This window comes from Crocodylus porosus, unplaced genomic scaffold (assembly GCF_001723895.1).
Source record: "Crocodylus porosus isolate Cpor-Errol unplaced genomic scaffold, CroPor_comp1, whole genome shotgun sequence".
NCBI classification, from domain to species: domain Eukaryota; kingdom Metazoa; phylum Chordata; order Crocodylia; family Crocodylidae; genus Crocodylus; species Crocodylus porosus.
In genome coordinates this window covers 47,362,405-47,380,247 of record NW_017728949.1, presented here as the reverse complement: position 1 = coordinate 47,380,247, position 17,843 = coordinate 47,362,405, and the positions used below count along the sequence as shown (strand labels likewise).

Below are 17,843 nucleotides of genomic sequence, written 5' to 3'. Positions count from 1 at the left end.
TTACCCATTCATTTAAAATAAAACTGAGACCTATTTTGATCAGTCCTTTTAAAGGAAAATCTGAGGTGATCTTCCTGATAACCTTGTGTTTCTCACTGAACAGCTCCACCCCTTTCCCAAGTTGTTCTAATTTCTCTAGATTCTGAGAGTTCTGTAGAGATCAATTCTATCAGGTATGGACTGAGTGATTCAATGTATTAGTATATTAAATTAAAAATTATATTTAATTATATTAATTTCTAACATTTGTGATCATATGTTCTTATATTAATCCTCCCCTTCCTCCCTACAGAATCCTACCCTTAGAAGATAATAAATATTTGATTGAGCAGTCCAATTTTCTGTCCAGGCTTCTAACCACCTGTCTGTGGACTGCCCTTTCAGATGAATCCATACCCTGGGTGCTTCAGGTGACCAGCATTTGAAGAGTTGATCCTGTTAAACATTTCACTAGGTATTCCTAAATTTCAATACCAATATTCTAGTGAAATGAACAGATCATTCACATCTCGTTATTAGTGGTTGGACATGTCTTGTTAGACTAGTGGAAATATCCCTACACTGGTTCACATTTGGAAAGATAGCTTCATAATCAGAAACTGTGCCAGTTCCTGCAGTTGAAATTGGACTGTTCCTCTTCCATCTTTCACTTCTTGCAATCTGTAGACTGACTCCCTGCTCTTCTTGCTTCATTGGCATCACCTAGCTAAAGAGCTGCTGCACCCCCAGGCACACAAACATGGACTAGTGGCTGTGCAAAAGCAGCCCATTCTCGCTGGTGCTGCCCAGTGCAGTGTGGCTGCCAGCCAAGGTGCACCCCACCACCAGGAGAGAGTTTCCTGCAGCCCAGTATGGAAGACAGCCTACAGCATAAAGTCCATTCTTCTTCACTCAGCAGTTGGTGAGGACAAAAGGAGCCCTCTCCCAGGACAGCAGTAGTTTGCTCCCAGCAGTGCAGCTCCACATTTTTCAGCCAAGGTAAGAGGAATTTGGGAAGATGTGAAAAAAATGGCTTCAGGTTAGGGTAGAAAGATAGGCTTGGGAAAATACCTGGGAAAGTGTGTGTGTGTGTGTGGGGGGGAGTTGGAGGCAGATTTGAGTAAACTGAGGGAAATAGAATAAAGGCAGGCGCTAGTGTTCTTCATCCAGAGAGGGGTGGAGAATGGATAAAACCCTGAGTGATGGAGATTACCTCAAGGTAATAGGGAAATGGGGAAAGCCCTCCAGAGTACCTCAGGAGGAGGACAGCATCCATGGGTGAGTCTCAACCCTAGTGCAATAAACACCCACGTAGGGTTGAGCAAAGCAGAGCTGAAGAATATTTGTGGCAAAGGCAAGTCCCTCAGCAAGACTAAGAGGGCTGATATTAGGTGGTAGGCTGGCAAATGAAGGAAGCCCCAGAGCTTCACATACATGTGACATGAGTTTTGCTTTCAAGAATTTGGGGTACAGTTCCCCCCAAATCCCTGTGTTGATCTTCTTGAAACTTGGCAGGCTCCATGCCCTCAGCAGAGGCTACCATTCCTGCAAGTTCCATCCAAATTAGATGAAAAACAACAAAGTTATAGATATTTCATTAATTCCCCATTATACCTTATGGCCAGATCTCCGAGGCGGCTCAGAAGCTTTGGAGCCGCTTCAGCCGATTCAAAGTGGGAAACTGATCCGGAGCTCTGGATCAGATCCCTGGCATCTAAAGCAGCCGGATCTGAAGCTGGATTGAATAGCTGCCTACTTGCACAGGCCTAATAGCTAGCTGATGGGAGTCAGGGCTGGGCAGCCTCCTGGGAGGCATGTAGGAGTGCCCCCAGTGGCCAGTGTGGGTAGGCTTGACCCCACCCCCCAACCAAATAGCAAATTTCTGTTTGGTTGCCTCATGCTAAAACTTATAGCTCAAACTTAAGTAAAGTGCAATAGAGCACTTCTGCTAGGGGCTTTTTCAATGTCTGTACTTGGCTGAATGATCCAAGATAGTTCTGGTTCTCTCAGCAACAACAGGAGAATGAGCAGAGGGGTGAGCACCCATTTCTTTTTTACCATGTAGCAACTAAATCCATGCAGTAATATAACATTTCCATGGTACATATCTGCTGTGGCCCTACTCATCTGCACTGGTAGACTCCCAAATAAAGGCTGCAAGAATCTGAAACTTTATAATAAAACTGCAACCTAACAAAGCCAGTGTTTCCTTCACAGCAAAAATATGGTCTGAACCCTCCTAGTCCTAATCATGTTAACCAGGAAAAAAAAACCACCCTAAAAACTGTTTTACTAAGATATGGTTGGGATCTATCACTCCTATTTTTGCTGTGCTTCTCTTACTCTGCCAGGAGCTCCATTGGCTTCAAGTAGATCTAATAGTGGAATAAATACCACTCAACATAAGTAAAACTATCAATAAGTCAGTGGCTCCATACATCTTTTCCCAAGTAGTGCTAACATATTTAGCACAGTTCTTGAGAAGGGAGTGAAGTAGTCAGAATCCAACTTTTTCTGTGCCACAAAGTTGCATTTTGAAAATAAAAACTGCAACACAGTTTTAAAAATTCCTTTCACAAGGCTTAATGCCAGAAAAAATGGGCAGGAAAATAAAAGGCTACAAAAAGAGTTTATAATGCAATGCAGTATGTTACTTACTGCTGATCCTGTGACAAAACTGCAACATTAATTTCCTCATTTCCTGCAACATTTCACATATAAATTAATTGTTATATGATTAAACACTCACTACATTCTGCTCATTAACACCAAATACTACTCTGTACCTTATCACAGTCTTGTAGGTCTTTACTGAGGCTGCATCATAGGTGAAGTTGTGACAAAGTGAAAGGAAAGGTAATTGATGGATTCTCTATAGATTTCATGGTGTATGATTTTTCAGCAGGGTAAATTAGCCCTTATCTAGGACCTAAGCTAAATAAATAAAAGCTAGTTCTGGTTGCTCTACATTGCATTGCACTTTTATGACAGCAGTGTAAATGTGCCCCTATTTTTCAAGAGTGTGTTTCTCAAAAAATGTAATTTCAGAGCATGCTTGAATGCACTGGGCCATATTTGTCTTGGAGGTAATTTACAAGAAATCAGTGGAATGACACCAGGGATTGATTTGAGCAGTAGTTTAAAACCACTCTGAACTCAGAGTGTGCTGCAAAGTGAACTGTGGCACATTTTCATCTCTCAAGAGGAGAGATTGCATACAGGAGCTCACTCAAATTCTGTTGCAGAAGAATCCTTGAGACCAACAGGGAAAGGATTTCATAAACAATTTATAGCAGCCAGATAGAATGAATGTGTGGTACACATACCCTGTTTCTCTGCATATTTTCTAGTGCAACTGATGTCTTTCTAAAGCCTCCAAAGTACAACTACTGAATTTCTACATAATTTGCAAATGCTAATCTAGAATATAAAAGATTTAAACATGGGGAAATACAGGTATCCAGGAAGGTTTTCAAAATAGTTAAGGAATTGGATGGAAGGATATGTGAACCAAAATAAATTATTCCTAATGCTAATAGAAAAACTGAATAAAATCAATCAGTAACCAGTGGTTACAGTAGACTGAAACAGAAGGTGGAGCTCTTACTGCACCAGCCAAGGAAAGGGGCTGTTACAGAGCAGTACTGGTTTCCCAACACACAGAAAAGATGGGAAGCACATTTCTTTTATGTCAGAGGAAAGGAACTTGCATTTCTGTCTCCACTCACTCCACAATACTTTGAACCCTATCTTTAACTCATACACCATATAAGAGGTTCACAGTTCATCTTTGTTATGTGATTATACACTCTTTAATATGGTACCACTTGCAACTCAAGGTATATACTGTATAGCAGTGTCAATATAGTATGGGCATAACAGGAAAAAAGCTGTAATAATCACTTATAAAAAACTTAACATAGAGACACTGGACAGCTCCCCTCATTCCAGTGCAAATGGTCTTTACCACCTTAATTAAACATATTTATTAGAGTAGTGTCTTGGACCTTATAAACAATAGGGCCTCATTTTGCAGCATATAGTACAAAACAGAAAATAAGAAATCACCTTTACCGGAAGAGCTTACAATCTATTAGACAAGACATGGGAAAAGGACAGCAAGTAAAGAAAAGAAAAACATGCAATGGTGGTAAAAATTAGGACGGTGTGAAGCTTTGGTCTTTGATTCGAGTCAGTAGAGATTTGTCCCAATTCAGTGGCTGAATCTCCAAATCTGAATTGAATCAGAGGACCATTTAATCTCTCTGAATCGATTCAGAACCCTCCAAATCGATTCATAGAGATTCGTAGAGATTTGGACGTAGATACAGCTTTAAATGTTTTTTTCTACATACGTCTAGGTAGCAGGGGCTCTGAACACTACAATGCTAGGGCACATGCAGGGGGAGCTCCCCAGAAGCATGGGGAACTCTCCAGTGCACTTGGCAGCAGACCCAGAAGTGGACCAGAAGCACTTTAGGTCCACTTCCCAGTCCCTTGGGGAGTGCGATGGGGGGCCCCTGGCTTGGCAACTGGTGCCTCCTGGGTCTGGGGGGGCACCCAAGATCCCTCCTGTGCCAAGGGGGCACAGGGAACCCCCCTGCATGCTTCCCAGCAGATCTGGAAGTGGACTGGAAGTACTGTCTAAGAAGACTGTTTTATCCTGTGAACGTCCAGTGGGAAGATGATTGGTTTCATTGCAAAGCCTGCAGAATATTGACAGCAAGCACAATTCTAAAGTCCAGACTTCTGACCTTCACTTCATGTTTTGTACAGAAAATGCCAAATTATGTCATATTAAAGGTTCATTATTACTTTTATTTTAATAAATCATTTTTATCCATATCTCCATACAAATATGGAGTGGTGACAAGTATGCCAGTGCTGAATGGGAGCAAGAAGGAACAAACTGTCTCAGATATCTCCCAAGTTACTATTTACTGTTTAAATAATCTTCTCAAAGCAAGAAAGCTACAGTAATTATGGTCACAAAAATAATATGTGTTATTATACTAACTAAAATAGATCATTTTACATTTGCGATGCACCATTGTGCCAGTTGTGATGCTATGTGGGTACTTAAGTATGAACACTGCTATAATATATTCAATTCATGGTTACTGTGGAGTGCCTCAGAACTCCTCAGCAACTAATGCCTCTTCTTCCCATGTTGACTTTAAAGATCTCAACTATTATTTATTGTAGCTAATTACTGAAGAGTGGGAGTGAAAAAAAAAGAAAACAGCATGAAAAACTAAAGCATGGATTGTTTATATTCATTTCCTGCATCTGACTGTTTGATCCCAAACTATTTAAACTTTTAAACTGACATTTTCAAGAACATCATGAAATGAATAAAACATCCATTACGCCTGGTTTTGAAAGCACTTCCGGAAATGAGAGAGATAAGATAGTAATTTGAAATAGACAGTCTTCACACTTCCTGAACTTGAGTCCTGAAACTTAGTCTCTTCTTACCTGTCTCTGAATTTCTATTCACACTACAGATTGAGAACACATATTTGAAATATGCTGATATATGCATTATGCAATGATAATTGGTATCAGTTATCTTTATAATGTGTAGGTTGAATAATACTGTATCAGGTTCTGATAAAGACATTTGGATTACTGCTTAGCTTTCCATACTTTGTGTTCAGATACTGAGTGTCTGGAAAAGACAAATCATCATATTGCAATTATTAAATACAGCATAGTCTAGGATACTGATGTTATAGTCTAGGATACTGATGTTACTGTGAATTTTAGTAATTTTAAAACAAAACATCTTTAAATAATAGAAAATAGAAAACAGCCTAATGTAAAACTTTTGACACTGACTGACAATAGAAGAATAGTCACACTCTTTATCTATAGATATTTGTTACATAGTAACTACAGAATTGTTATATGGCTTCACACAGGGAAGAAAGGAGTGACTGAAATTGAGTTATATTTTGTTTTCTTTTTTCAAAAGGCTAAGTATTTAGCCAAATATTTAGCCTATTTTCCCAAATTGGGTTGAAAAATCAATTACAGGTGGCTAATTTAAGAGAACAGTAAAGCAGGAAGAGAAAGAGTTGTTGCAACTTTTGGACTGTAGTGATCAGTTCAGTGGATTATTATCTGTACTGTAGGGTTGTAACAATAAAAGATTTTATTTTCCAGTTAAATGAAGACATGGTAAATATATATTATACTATTACACATTATATTAGTTGTTAAGGAACAAGTTTAAACATGCATCTATGTCCTTTTATTGGTCTAAACATGTAATTACTTAGGTATATTTATTCTTACTCACTAGCCCTTTCTCCAAAACAGAAAAAAAAGAAGAAAACACTGGAAATATAAGCTGTCTTTAATGTTATATTGCTGCTGAAAAGTATCAGAATAATAACACCATACAAGCAGAAATATTATGGTCCATCTTAGAAAGTCACCAGCTCAGGGTTGTGAACAGATAACATGTACGCTGTTGTAATGAAGTAACAGACAGATGACAGAACCCTTACATGGAAGTATTTTTGTCCAACTTAGTGTAGACTTACCCCCAAAAAGGAATCAGGGGTCAACTCCCCTTGACAAAAATTATACCATTTTAGGTATTGTCTGTCTGTCTGTGTCTGTCCTATTTACCATTTGCTAAAGGTAAATAGTCTGTTCCCTGCTCTCTTGCCACTTACCTGTGAGGTGCAGTAAGAGCTGCATATCAGAGAGTTGCTGATGAATTTCCAAATATAATTTGCATTTTTATACAAAACCTATGTGAATGACACTGGGGTATGTGATCATTTGTCCATGACCAAGGCATTGCTGTTAATTTCCTGTTCCAAATTCCTATTGATACTCTTGGCTTTTTGAGGCCAGATAGTCTCATATTTGCACTTTTTGTAAAGTCAGGAAAAGGAGCAGGATATGTACACCTCATACAGCTTAGAGGATTTTTTTTTAAAGATCCCACTGCACTGCTCAGATGGGGGAAAAGTTCCACTGGAAATTCTCTGGTACAGCCTTCACCTGAGTGTTGCATATGGAGCTGCCCAGTGCTCCCAGTAATTCGTCTGTCAAGAAAGCTAGAGAATGCAAAGCAAAACCACCAGAAGTGTTTTAAATGATTCTGTGTACTGCATACTATGGTGGCTGGTGGAAGACACCTGCTGTTTAGGACCTGCTCATTCTGCAGGACACTTTACTCTTTGGTCCTTAGATTTCAAACTCAGTATATGGTCTTTAGGTCTAGTATTTTTAAATGCACTTCTTTACAGTGCCTGTCACGTTGTGATCTCAAGGCATTTTACATTATTGCACATTTGACAGAAGGATAAATCAAGCACTTCTTAAACTATTGGCTTATAATGGGATGACTTGGAGGGTAAGGTCAACAGGATCATGAATTCCATGGTATTATGTGGATCTTTTGACTATGATATTTGTCATTCATTCACAACCTGACCCTGGAGCACCAATGATATTCAGAAATGGAATTGCATGACTGCTTTTTCATTCTGTTTTAAATTGGCAAAAGTTTTCTCAAATAAGATTTGAATTTATATCAATTTTTGTATGGAAAAAATGTAGGATGTTTGCTGACTGAAAAATGTGAATAGCAGGTAAAAAGCAAAGAATAAAAGATCAGTTAGCCCAAGGTACTGTTTTAAACTATAGTACTGTATCTTATTTTATGCTGCCTGCCTGAAATAATTATCCCTTCTGCATTTTTGAAAGGTCTTACTTTCAATATTTCATTGTCCTGTATAGAGAGGCAAGGCACAAAGTGGATTATCAACATAGTAAACATATTGTATCACATGCATCTGTATCTCTACAAACCAGACTTGTAAAAGCAAGACAAAAGTAAATACATGATTTTGAACACCCCACTTTTGTTTTATACATATTCGTATACATACATATATATGCATATGTGTGTTTGTATAGACAGATGAACATATGTGCATGTATGTTTGTTCATAAACACAAATGATCTTTCTTCCTAGGCAGGAAGAAGGAGCACACGAATCCCTTGGAACCTCAATAGACATTTCTAGTGGAAGACTTTGGAACTTAGTTCTGAGCAAATGCTTTATTTTCAAGCTAAATTCATCCCAGAGTTTCTGATATGAAAATCTCAGTGTTTTCCCAGCAGACATTCCCCATTATACCACTGCCATGTCATGACTGACTTTTTGCAGTTTCCATGGCAACCAGGATTTTTCATCTGCAAAATAGAATGCTGTATATGGCTTAGGGGTATAAATTTTCTTTCTAACAGAAAAATGTTGATCCATGAAAGGAGCTGATCAGGCACTCCAGTGTATTTCTGTGTGTTTCTCATTAATAATCTCTGTTCTAGTTTTAAGAGCACTGTGTAAAATACACATTTCTGTTTATGGCAGAAAGCAGACTTGCCTCTTCTAGTTCTTCTGGTAATACAAGGAGAAAGTAGAAAATCTCTCAAGCCTTATTGTAACTATAGCACTGAAAATATGTTGCTATTGTAAGCTTTCCATTAAAATGGAGACCTGACAAATAGGTGTACATTAAATAGGGAAGAGAAAACAGTATACAAGTTTAATTCTCTCAGTATTTATGTTGTGCTTGCTGACATACAGCAGAACATAAAGCCTTTGGTAACAGGTCCAAATGACAAACCATGTTGGCTTTTTTTAAAAGGTGCATATAATTTTCAACATGTTTATAGTGCAGTGTATGCAAGATCTCAAAATATTTCACATTATTTACATGCTAGTGTTCAGTTTTTAATTGAAGTTCACAATGATCCTGTCAAAAAGTATCTGATACATTTTTTCAGGTGGATGAACTGTAAGGCTAAGTGACTTGGTCAATTTAATTTACAAAGTAAGACAGTGAGCACAGCAAGTAAGCTAGGGGCAGAACACAGGCTTTCTAACTCCTATTGTCAGGCTCTGAGGTATTATACTTCCTGAACTAACAGCTCTTGCAATACAGAGCAAATGATGTGGACAATTGGTCACCAGCTCTTTCCAGTTCTTTCAGTAGTCTATCGTATACTGTAGTACCTGAAGCCCCCTGAGGCAAACTGCAGACATGCTGACATAAATCAGATGCTAATATACATGGCATGCATATTTTATTTTACAAAATTCCTTTTTTTATATCATTCCTTTTTGAATGTCAGATAGCAATGGATATGCAAAGTTACTGTGACCTTAATACTTCAATTCCTACTTTTGTGAGAAGCTTGTACTCATGAAAAAAGTTCTTTTCATAACAGAAGTGTTTGCCTGAGCTAAGGTTATAGCTAATCCTTATAGGGTGTCTCCCCACAAGCGGCAACATGTTTCCCTAGGGACAAGTAGTAGTGGCACACCTTGTGTGGAGGAACATCCATGCCACGCACGCTCTGGTGCCATGGCACATTACCCCAGGTGGGGTAGGAGAGGCTGAGGCCAACAACTGTGCTGTCCCCAGCAGCCTTACTTAGAGCCCTGGGGCCTTCAGGGAGCTGCAGCCATGTTGCTCATGCAGAAAATAGCCTGGCCAGCAGCTGCAACATAGCTCTGGTTGGCCAGGCTCTGGTTTTGGGTAGTGCGTGATGCTGCCATGTGTGCCACGCTGCTTTTTTTAGGCATGAAATTTTTTGACCCCAGGATCTCTCAGGATCAAAAAAAAGCCCTGCATTGCAAAATAGCAACATGGGGAACCCCTGCATGTGCAGGGTGTATGGGGTGTAGTGCTGTAGATGGGCCTCTGGCACTGAGTATCGCTTGTCTGCGCTCATCTGGATACACCCATAGACTGTGTCCAGACAAGCATGGCTGTGTAGTATGTGGCACCGCAGGCATGGCTGTGACACCACATACTACACATTCAGCTATTCTCTGCAGTGCAAGGGAGCAGAGCCCGGGGGGGGGGGAGGCGGGGGGAGCAGGCGGACAGGGGATTGACCCCTGGATATTCAGAGGTCAAAAAAAAGCACAAAAGAAAAAAAACAGAGTGGTACATGAGGTGGTGGCATGTACCACTCAAAACCAGAGCTGGGACAGCAGGAGCCATACTGCAGCTGCCAGCTGGGTTCCCAGGGGCAGGATCACCACTGCTGCAGCCCTGGGAGGCCCCCAGGACCACAGGTAAGGCTGCAGGGGTCAGCTGGCCCCAGCCTCCCTGGTAAACTTGCTGCATGTCAGAGTGTAAGTGGCACAGATGTTCCCTGGGGATAACTAGCAGTGGCACAAGGCACACCACTGCTAGGTGTCGCTGGGGAACCAAATGTCCATTCTTGTCTGGACAAGGCCATAGTGTTTAATGACCAGATTCTATGTTACACTAAAGCTGTTTTGCACCAGGTAGGTGGCATAAAATCCAGATGTGTCCAGCAAGGAATTTCTCTATGCAGGAGAACTGGTAGGGAGGGCTCATTTATTTTTTATATGTGAGGAAGGAGGTCACAAGTATTCTGATGGTAGAATCTGGGAAGAATTCCTGAGGGTCATACATCAGTGTTGTAACTTAGCATCATAGAACCATAGAAAATTAAGGTTGGAAGGGACCTCAGGGGGTGATCTATACAACCCCCTGCTCAAAGCTTGGGCAGCCATAACTTGCACTGTGTCAGGGCTGCTGTGAATCAGGGAATCACAGTCAGCACAATGCAGCTGCTCCCTCTTTGCTAATAAATAAATCATTCTTTGGTTTTCCTTTTATGGATAATGGAATCACACACACCTTTTCAGTATTATAGCCATTTAAAGCAAAATATTCATAGAACCTTGATATAGTCATTACCTTTTTGGAGATGCACAATTCCTTAAAAATATGTATTTTTATAAGGGATTAGAGCATTGATCAAAAGTAACTGAATATCCCTAAGAAAGGACTGATATTCCAACAGTCCATATCCTTGTCTTCTTTCTTTTTCTCTTTTACTGTTTCCAATCAGTAACAAATGGGTGTATTACATGACCATTTATACTACCAACTCAGTATCTATAAGGTGGACATGTACTTGATGTGCTGTAAAATCTTCTATCAGGAGAAATCATAATTTGAAGACACCCCCCATCAAGCATCTCAAAAACAATGCAGAAATGCATATTCTAGATTCATTCTCACTGAAATCTTCTAAGCTAGGGACAGACATCACACATAAACTGGTTTAAGTGATCAGAAACTGTTTTGAACCTATAACAGAATAGATGTTCAGTGCATATAAATAAGTTTGAAAATGGCTGAAACCAGTTTGAGATAAACCTGGTTGAATGTAGTATCAGACTTATTCAATTTAGGTCAAACTGGTTTATGCAATATCTGTCCTAGACCCCTTGCTGGTTTAAATTAAACCAGACTCCCCCAGAATTCCAGCATGCTCTCTGGCCTTGTTGGGCCTTTCTGCTCCAGCGCAGGGCTGGCCCATCCCCTCTGATCCCTGGCTGCAGCATTTGCTTGGTTTCCCCCTGCTTCCCCCATCTCCTCACCATTCCCTGCTAAGCAGGGATTCCTCCCCTCTGCCTTACACAGATACCTCTCAGCATTAGCTAGCAGACCACATGTTGGCTACGGTCCATGCTGTGGCAGACGGGACAAAGGCATCTAGGACCCTGTCTTTTTTGGAGCTAATCAACAGGTAGCTGATAATGTCCCTCCTTGGAATGTTCCATTCCTTGGAAAAAGTTGTTTAAGAAAAGCTTGAACTAATGAGAGGTTTTGTTTTCTGATGGGGTGCTAAGTGCTGATAACAAAGCTGATAAATGTTACCAGCTCTGTTATCAAGGGGGGGGAACCCCTCCCTAATCAGAGCATCATGCTGGGGCCTGGCCATGCCCCACCTCAGCTCAGCACTGTTGAAGGGAAGGGAGGACAGTTCTAGTGCCCCCCAGCTTCTAGACAGAGTCATTGCAGGCATGTGCCTGCATTTCTGGGATCTCTGTACAGTTACAAACTGGTTTAGTCTATCCAGGTTAGATTAACTTACAAAGATTGAATCAATGAACGATCAGGCTTTTTGAATGTCTAACCATAGCCACAAAGTTTAAGTTGTAGTTGGAAAGGTCCCACAAAGATAGGTCATTGTTCTGACTGGATGAGAAAGTTGTCAAGAAATATTTGTTGCAGACTCTCAAAAATGTTATCATGTTGCAGCATGGAAGTAGGTTCAGGAATCCTGCAAATGGTTGAAGGTATTTTTCTTTTGAATCAATGAACTGGCAAGTGCGAGAATTTGTAGATTCAGCATTCCTTCTATTGACTTGTGCTGCTGCATAGTTCCTGTTAGCTCCAAACCACAAAATAAACAAGTTTGGAGCCCCTTGTTAAGGCAGGCAAAACAGAAAAGTTAAAAATTTCCAGTAACAGATGGACTTGGGAGGAAACTTAGACTGAGATTTGTGTTTTATTGTTGCCTTAGTTAACAAAAAAGTCAAAAACCAATAACGATCTAATCCAAGGCCCACTGCTATCATTAAGATTGTAAGGCTTGATTTGGATTAGGCTTCAAATATGTAAGTTTGAACCAACCAACCACCATTGTACGCTTACGTAAAAGCGTACAATGGTGGGAACATCACTTATTGTATGCTATACTGAGAAGCTCTCAGAAGGTAGACTGTGCAATTATTCCAGCAAGGAAACTGATGGTGTAAAATGGCATGGCAAATAATATTTGTCATGGAAATATTATTTCACTGGAAAACGCTGACTGGGTATAAAGGGGCCGTGGCAATTCTCTTTTGAGTAAGTGAGTAAAATGTGCAGTGCTGTACTATACTTTGTTAATGGTGAATACAGTAACAGCTCGGCCAGGCCTACACATAAAATTTTTATAGTCAAATTAAAACAACAGTGTATCTTTCACAAAAATGTAAAGTGGCATCTGGGACCATACAAAAAAGAGCAACCCCAATTGGTTTTACAGGCAGCCCTCAGACTTACAACACAACTGGTTCCTGAAAACTGTGTCCTAAGTCAAAAAGTTGTAACTCGGAACCAATTTTCCCATAGGAACACTGTTATAAATGGGGGGTTGGTTCCTTTAAGACAGTTGATGTGCTACATCCAGCTTGTAGGTCTGTTGTGGTGGGGAGGGAAGGGGCGGGGGGGCAGATCAGTGCCCCCACAGAGGGAGGGATTGGGGATGGGGCTGGGGCAAGTGCTGCCCAGGGACAGGATGGGATGCCTTGTGCCAGTGCTCACTGCTGGTCCTGGAGCTGCTTGTGTAGCAGCTTGTCTGGTGGCTCTTACTACTGCTTCTGCCACCAGCCTGGGAGGGCATGAGGTGGTGCATGTGCCCCAGGCTCAGCACAGGGCAGGTAGGGCCAGGGCTGCACTGGGCTGTGCTCCGGGCAGAAAGCAAAATGAGCCTCCAGACAAGAAATGCGCAGCAGCAGGAGCCAGCCCAGTGTCTCCACACCTCCTGGATGAACAGTGACTTCACCCTGGCTGGGCGAGTAGTGGCAGGGCATGGGGGGGGGCTTGTGCCAGTACACTGCAGCCCCTCCATAGCACCCCCCTCGCCCCAGCTCCAATCTCTCCCTCGCTGTGCGGGCACTGATCTGCTCCCCAGCCCCCTTCCCTGGCCCCTTCCCCCCAAAACAACAGACTTACCAGCTGGACACAGCTGTGTCAACCGTTGTAAAGGAAAAACCATGTGGGAACCTTGAAACAGGTTATCAATTTACAAATGTCGTAAATGCCATTTGTCATAACTGAAAAAGTCCTAAGTCAAGGGCTACCTGTATTCCCTGTGCTAGATTATGTCAAATCAAGAAAATTGTCAACAGAGACCTAACATGCTTATCATGCGTGTGTCTAAGAGAGCCAGTGAAAGCAAGGAAACTACATAAGTATTTCAACTGACCTAGCAGCTAATAAAACAAAAGACTAAATATGCATTTCAAGAAAAACTTGTAAAAGACACAGAAAGGATGCCTTGTGTGTGGCAAACACACCCTGCTCACATTTCTCCCAATGAGTATTCAATTTATAAGGTGTTACAGGTGTCAACCTTTCAATGTATATCTGGAGTTTGGTCAACAGAAAAGCTACTGCAAATTTGCGCCATTAATATGCAAATACCCCAGAACGGGTTTGGTGACACCTTTAAGCATCCTGATGGACCACTCAGACCCATCACCTGTAAACTGACCTACAATTGCAGGGACTGCAGAAAAACACAACTCTTCACACCTACATGAATCTAAAACAGAAGCCAGACAATTATGTGACATGATGGCCACCCTTTTCCTCCCTGTTTGTTTGGACTCTAATCGGCCAACTATCAAGGAAAAACGCTTTGAAGTTATACAATTAAACAGTATAAGAACTAAGGAAATTTGCCAGCAAAATGTGTGCAGTCCAGGAAAGACCAAGAAGTCATCCTGCTACCTAGCCAACAAGTGAAGGATACACGCTTTGAGGCTGTACAAGAACTGCTTCCTGCCTGCATTGGGTAAACATCTCTTTGTAGCCAAGATGATGCAAAGGACTAATAGCTCATTTTATATTGGAAAAGAGTCTTTTTTTCTGTTATTTAGTTTTGTAGCTTGTTGGTAGTTATTAAAACAAGCCTTTCTGCTATTCATCAACTGAGTGTTGTGTCAATTTTCAGATCACGAGGTTTAAAAATCCATTTCTAAGTGCAACATACTCCCAAACCACAACATTACAAGGTCTGGAAAAAATCCTCACAGTATTCTGTTTTTGCACATGAGTGGAGCCACCTGTAATGTCATTCACAGCCTGGGTTACCTCCTTCAATAAAAAAAGAAAAGAATCATTAAATTAACAGCTAGCCGTGGATATCATTCCAACCATCCTAATAAGCATGTAATTTAACCAGGTGAGCTCAACAATTACTTTGTTCAGGTGCTGGAGATGCTCGTAACTATATGGAAGGTTTATATGTCATTGTTCGTTGCCATAAGTAGTTTATCTGTAACCATGGGTGTCCTTGAAAATTAGGATAAAATTGGCATTTAATTTGTCATGGTGGATAACGACACTGGTATGCCCAAAGTAGTGTTGACATTTAATTTTCTTTGTTGGTTGTAGTTCTTTCTGCATTCTGTTCAGCAATAATGTCTGAATTAGATGTCTAGAATTTTTCACAAGTATTTAGTTAAACTTTATTTTAACCATCCAAACATTTTAAAATTGAATTTTCAATCTTTTCTAGCATTTTAAAGTCCCATTTCTTATATTGATTCCATTATTGTACTTCCAGACTACAGTTTATTTCACTAATCAGATGCTGTCTGAAATGTTTAATTAAAATCTTACAGTATTGATGTCTGATTGTTCTCACTCTATAATCTTTTTTTTAAAAGTCCTATTTTATTTATTGGTGATGAAACAAAAGTTTTATAGAAATTATTCTAAAAATCCATATACATTAATAGAAAATAATATGATTATGATTTTTATGATTTTTTTGATCACCGTCAGAAAATCATATAAGTAGCATGTTTATTTTTAAATATTATTTTTATTATTTTTATTTCAATATGGTTTTTGCTGTATACTCTGGGGAGGTCAAGAGGCCCTCAAGGACATAAAAGTTTATACTGAGAAACACTGAGGAACAGAATATCTTACATTGTGCTGCACTGTGAGACACACTGGAAATTCTCCCTCTACCAAACTTTGTATAGATTTTAACAGAAATGTTATAATCTTTGTACAGATTTTGGGGGGGAAATTATGAATGTGATAAAAAGTTGTGTGTGATTTTAATGGTAGACAATAACTCATTTTCTATTAAAATTCATATTTTTGAAGTGATATCCATGACATTCTCTTGAGTTTCTTCAGAACCTAATTGACCTTATATCTCCTAAATTACATAATTTTTTTCCTAAAGTGTCTGTCAATGGCATTAAATATGAAGTCTTAGCTGTATCCAAAACAATGTAAAGAACTTGCTTTAAGTCAGCAGTATCTGCATAATTTGTAGCCTCCTCAAAGGACATAGCCCTTAGCAATGGGCAGCTATAGACACACACAATCTTTCTGCAATGGTTACCATGGAAACCAAATACATGACCTACTTTTACCAACCAGAATAATAAAGTTTCACTGTGTCCTTTTCATATATTTAATTTTGATTGTAATTAGCATTTCTACCTTGAAAGATTAAGGAGACGGGACTAAGACTGATGAGGCTGGATGGCAAGCAGACATTTCAGTCCAGAAGAAAATGGTACAGAAAATGTGGAAAATGGCTACTTTTGTATTCTCCTTAGTATGTATTCTCATGTGCCAGTCTTTCCACATCTCCCTTAATTGTAGAATTGCATTAAACAACACAAGTAGGATTTAAGAAATGTAAACAAATTATTAAAGTTATGTAATAATTTCTTTGGTTGTTTGTGATGGCATTGTAATTCAAAGGCTTATCAGAACCCGATCCTGAGAGATACTCAGCATCACAAGTTCTCTGTGACTTTCCTGGGTGTTGCAGCAGATTCCTTTTAGAACAAGATGATTTGTCATCGTTTTGTTCTTTCCCCATCTTATTCAGCCTGCAAAGTCAGGGGGTTTAGATCTCTCCACAGATTCCTTTCCTGATTCAAGTGGGACATCATGCACTTTCCCTGGCTTTTCTCTTCATATATTCGTCTTCTCAAGTATACTTTCACATGTTAAATGGGGGTTGTGATGAATGTTATAACCACTACTGATATTTCCAGGATGCTTACATAGGGTTTGCAATTACATTTGTTGAAATTTAATATCAAAAGGTTTACAGTATATGCACTCTATCCCCAAATGAAAGGCAAGCACTATTTTATAGAAAGATGGGTTTACAGCACACTGTCTTCATAGTGGCTTGTGCACAATGATGATCTCTGATAGATGGAGAGGTTGAACTGTTTTTCTGTCATAAGTCTGTGGACCACCAATTGACCAATACTCGGTGAACATGACTGAACTGTCATGACCTTTCATGACCAGTAAATGCAAAGTCTTCATACAAGAGTGAATGACCAGTGGATTTATTAAATGGCATATGCCTACCTCCAATTATAAATCCCACCCCCCCCCACCCGCTACCTTATGCAGGATTCTTTAATGACTGTAAAATCTTTTTCCATTGACATTTGCTGCCCTGTGAAACCATACTAGTTTTACTGAATTTAAACCTTACAGTGCTCTAGGATTTATTGGATTCACCCCAAATTTGGGATGGTGATCAGCCACGGAAGGAGGCCTCAGACCCAGGAGGCACCAGTTGCCTAGCCATTTGGGGATGGGGGGTGGGAACCAGCCTGCTCCTCAGAGGACCCAGAAGTGGACCAGAAGTGCTGCTGGTCCACTTCTGGATCTGCTGCCAAGCGCACCGGGAGCTCCCCACACTCCCATGGGATGCACCATCTGCCCTACCATCTCAGTGTTCATGAGCTGCATGGTACCTTGACATATGTAGAAAAAATATTTAAAGCTGTGTCTATGTCCAAATTGTTGAATCTTTCCGAATCAATTTGGAGGGTTCTGATTCAATTCGGAGAGATTAAAGGGCCTCTTGATTTGATTCAGATTCGGAGATTCGGCCACTGAATTAGGCCGAATCTCCACTGAATTGAATCAGCGATTGAAGCTTTGCACAGCCCTAATTTATCTCCTGATTGCCTCTTGTGAGAACCTTAGGTCAATGTAAATGATATTCAATGTACAAACTACTAGACTACCATCTCCTACAATATGGTACGAATTAAGGGAAGTATGCCCTATAGTAACATTTTAGAAAGTTAGACTCAAGCCCAGGATAATGTAAAGATCTATTTAAAAATAGGTTGAGTGCTAAATAACTCCATTTTTTAAGGCTGGCTAGTCATGTATGGTTAAAATATTGGTTTTACCTACATGACTGCTAGGAAAATCTGACA

At 40.1% G+C, this 17,843-nt stretch overlaps 1 long non-coding RNA gene across 1 annotated transcript; it reads right to left on the bottom strand.

Moving 5' to 3' along the window:
- Window positions 1-4,141: 4,141 nt before the first annotated feature.
- LOC109322536 lies at window positions 4,142-14,420 on the bottom strand. The gene is made up of 3 exons (XR_002104396.1): window positions 14,196-14,420; window positions 11,110-11,114; window positions 4,142-4,152 (listed from the first exon to the last, which is right to left on the bottom strand). It is a non-coding gene; the product is annotated as an uncharacterized LOC109322536 (long non-coding RNA).
- Between the last annotated feature and the right edge of the window lie 3,423 nt (window positions 14,421-17,843).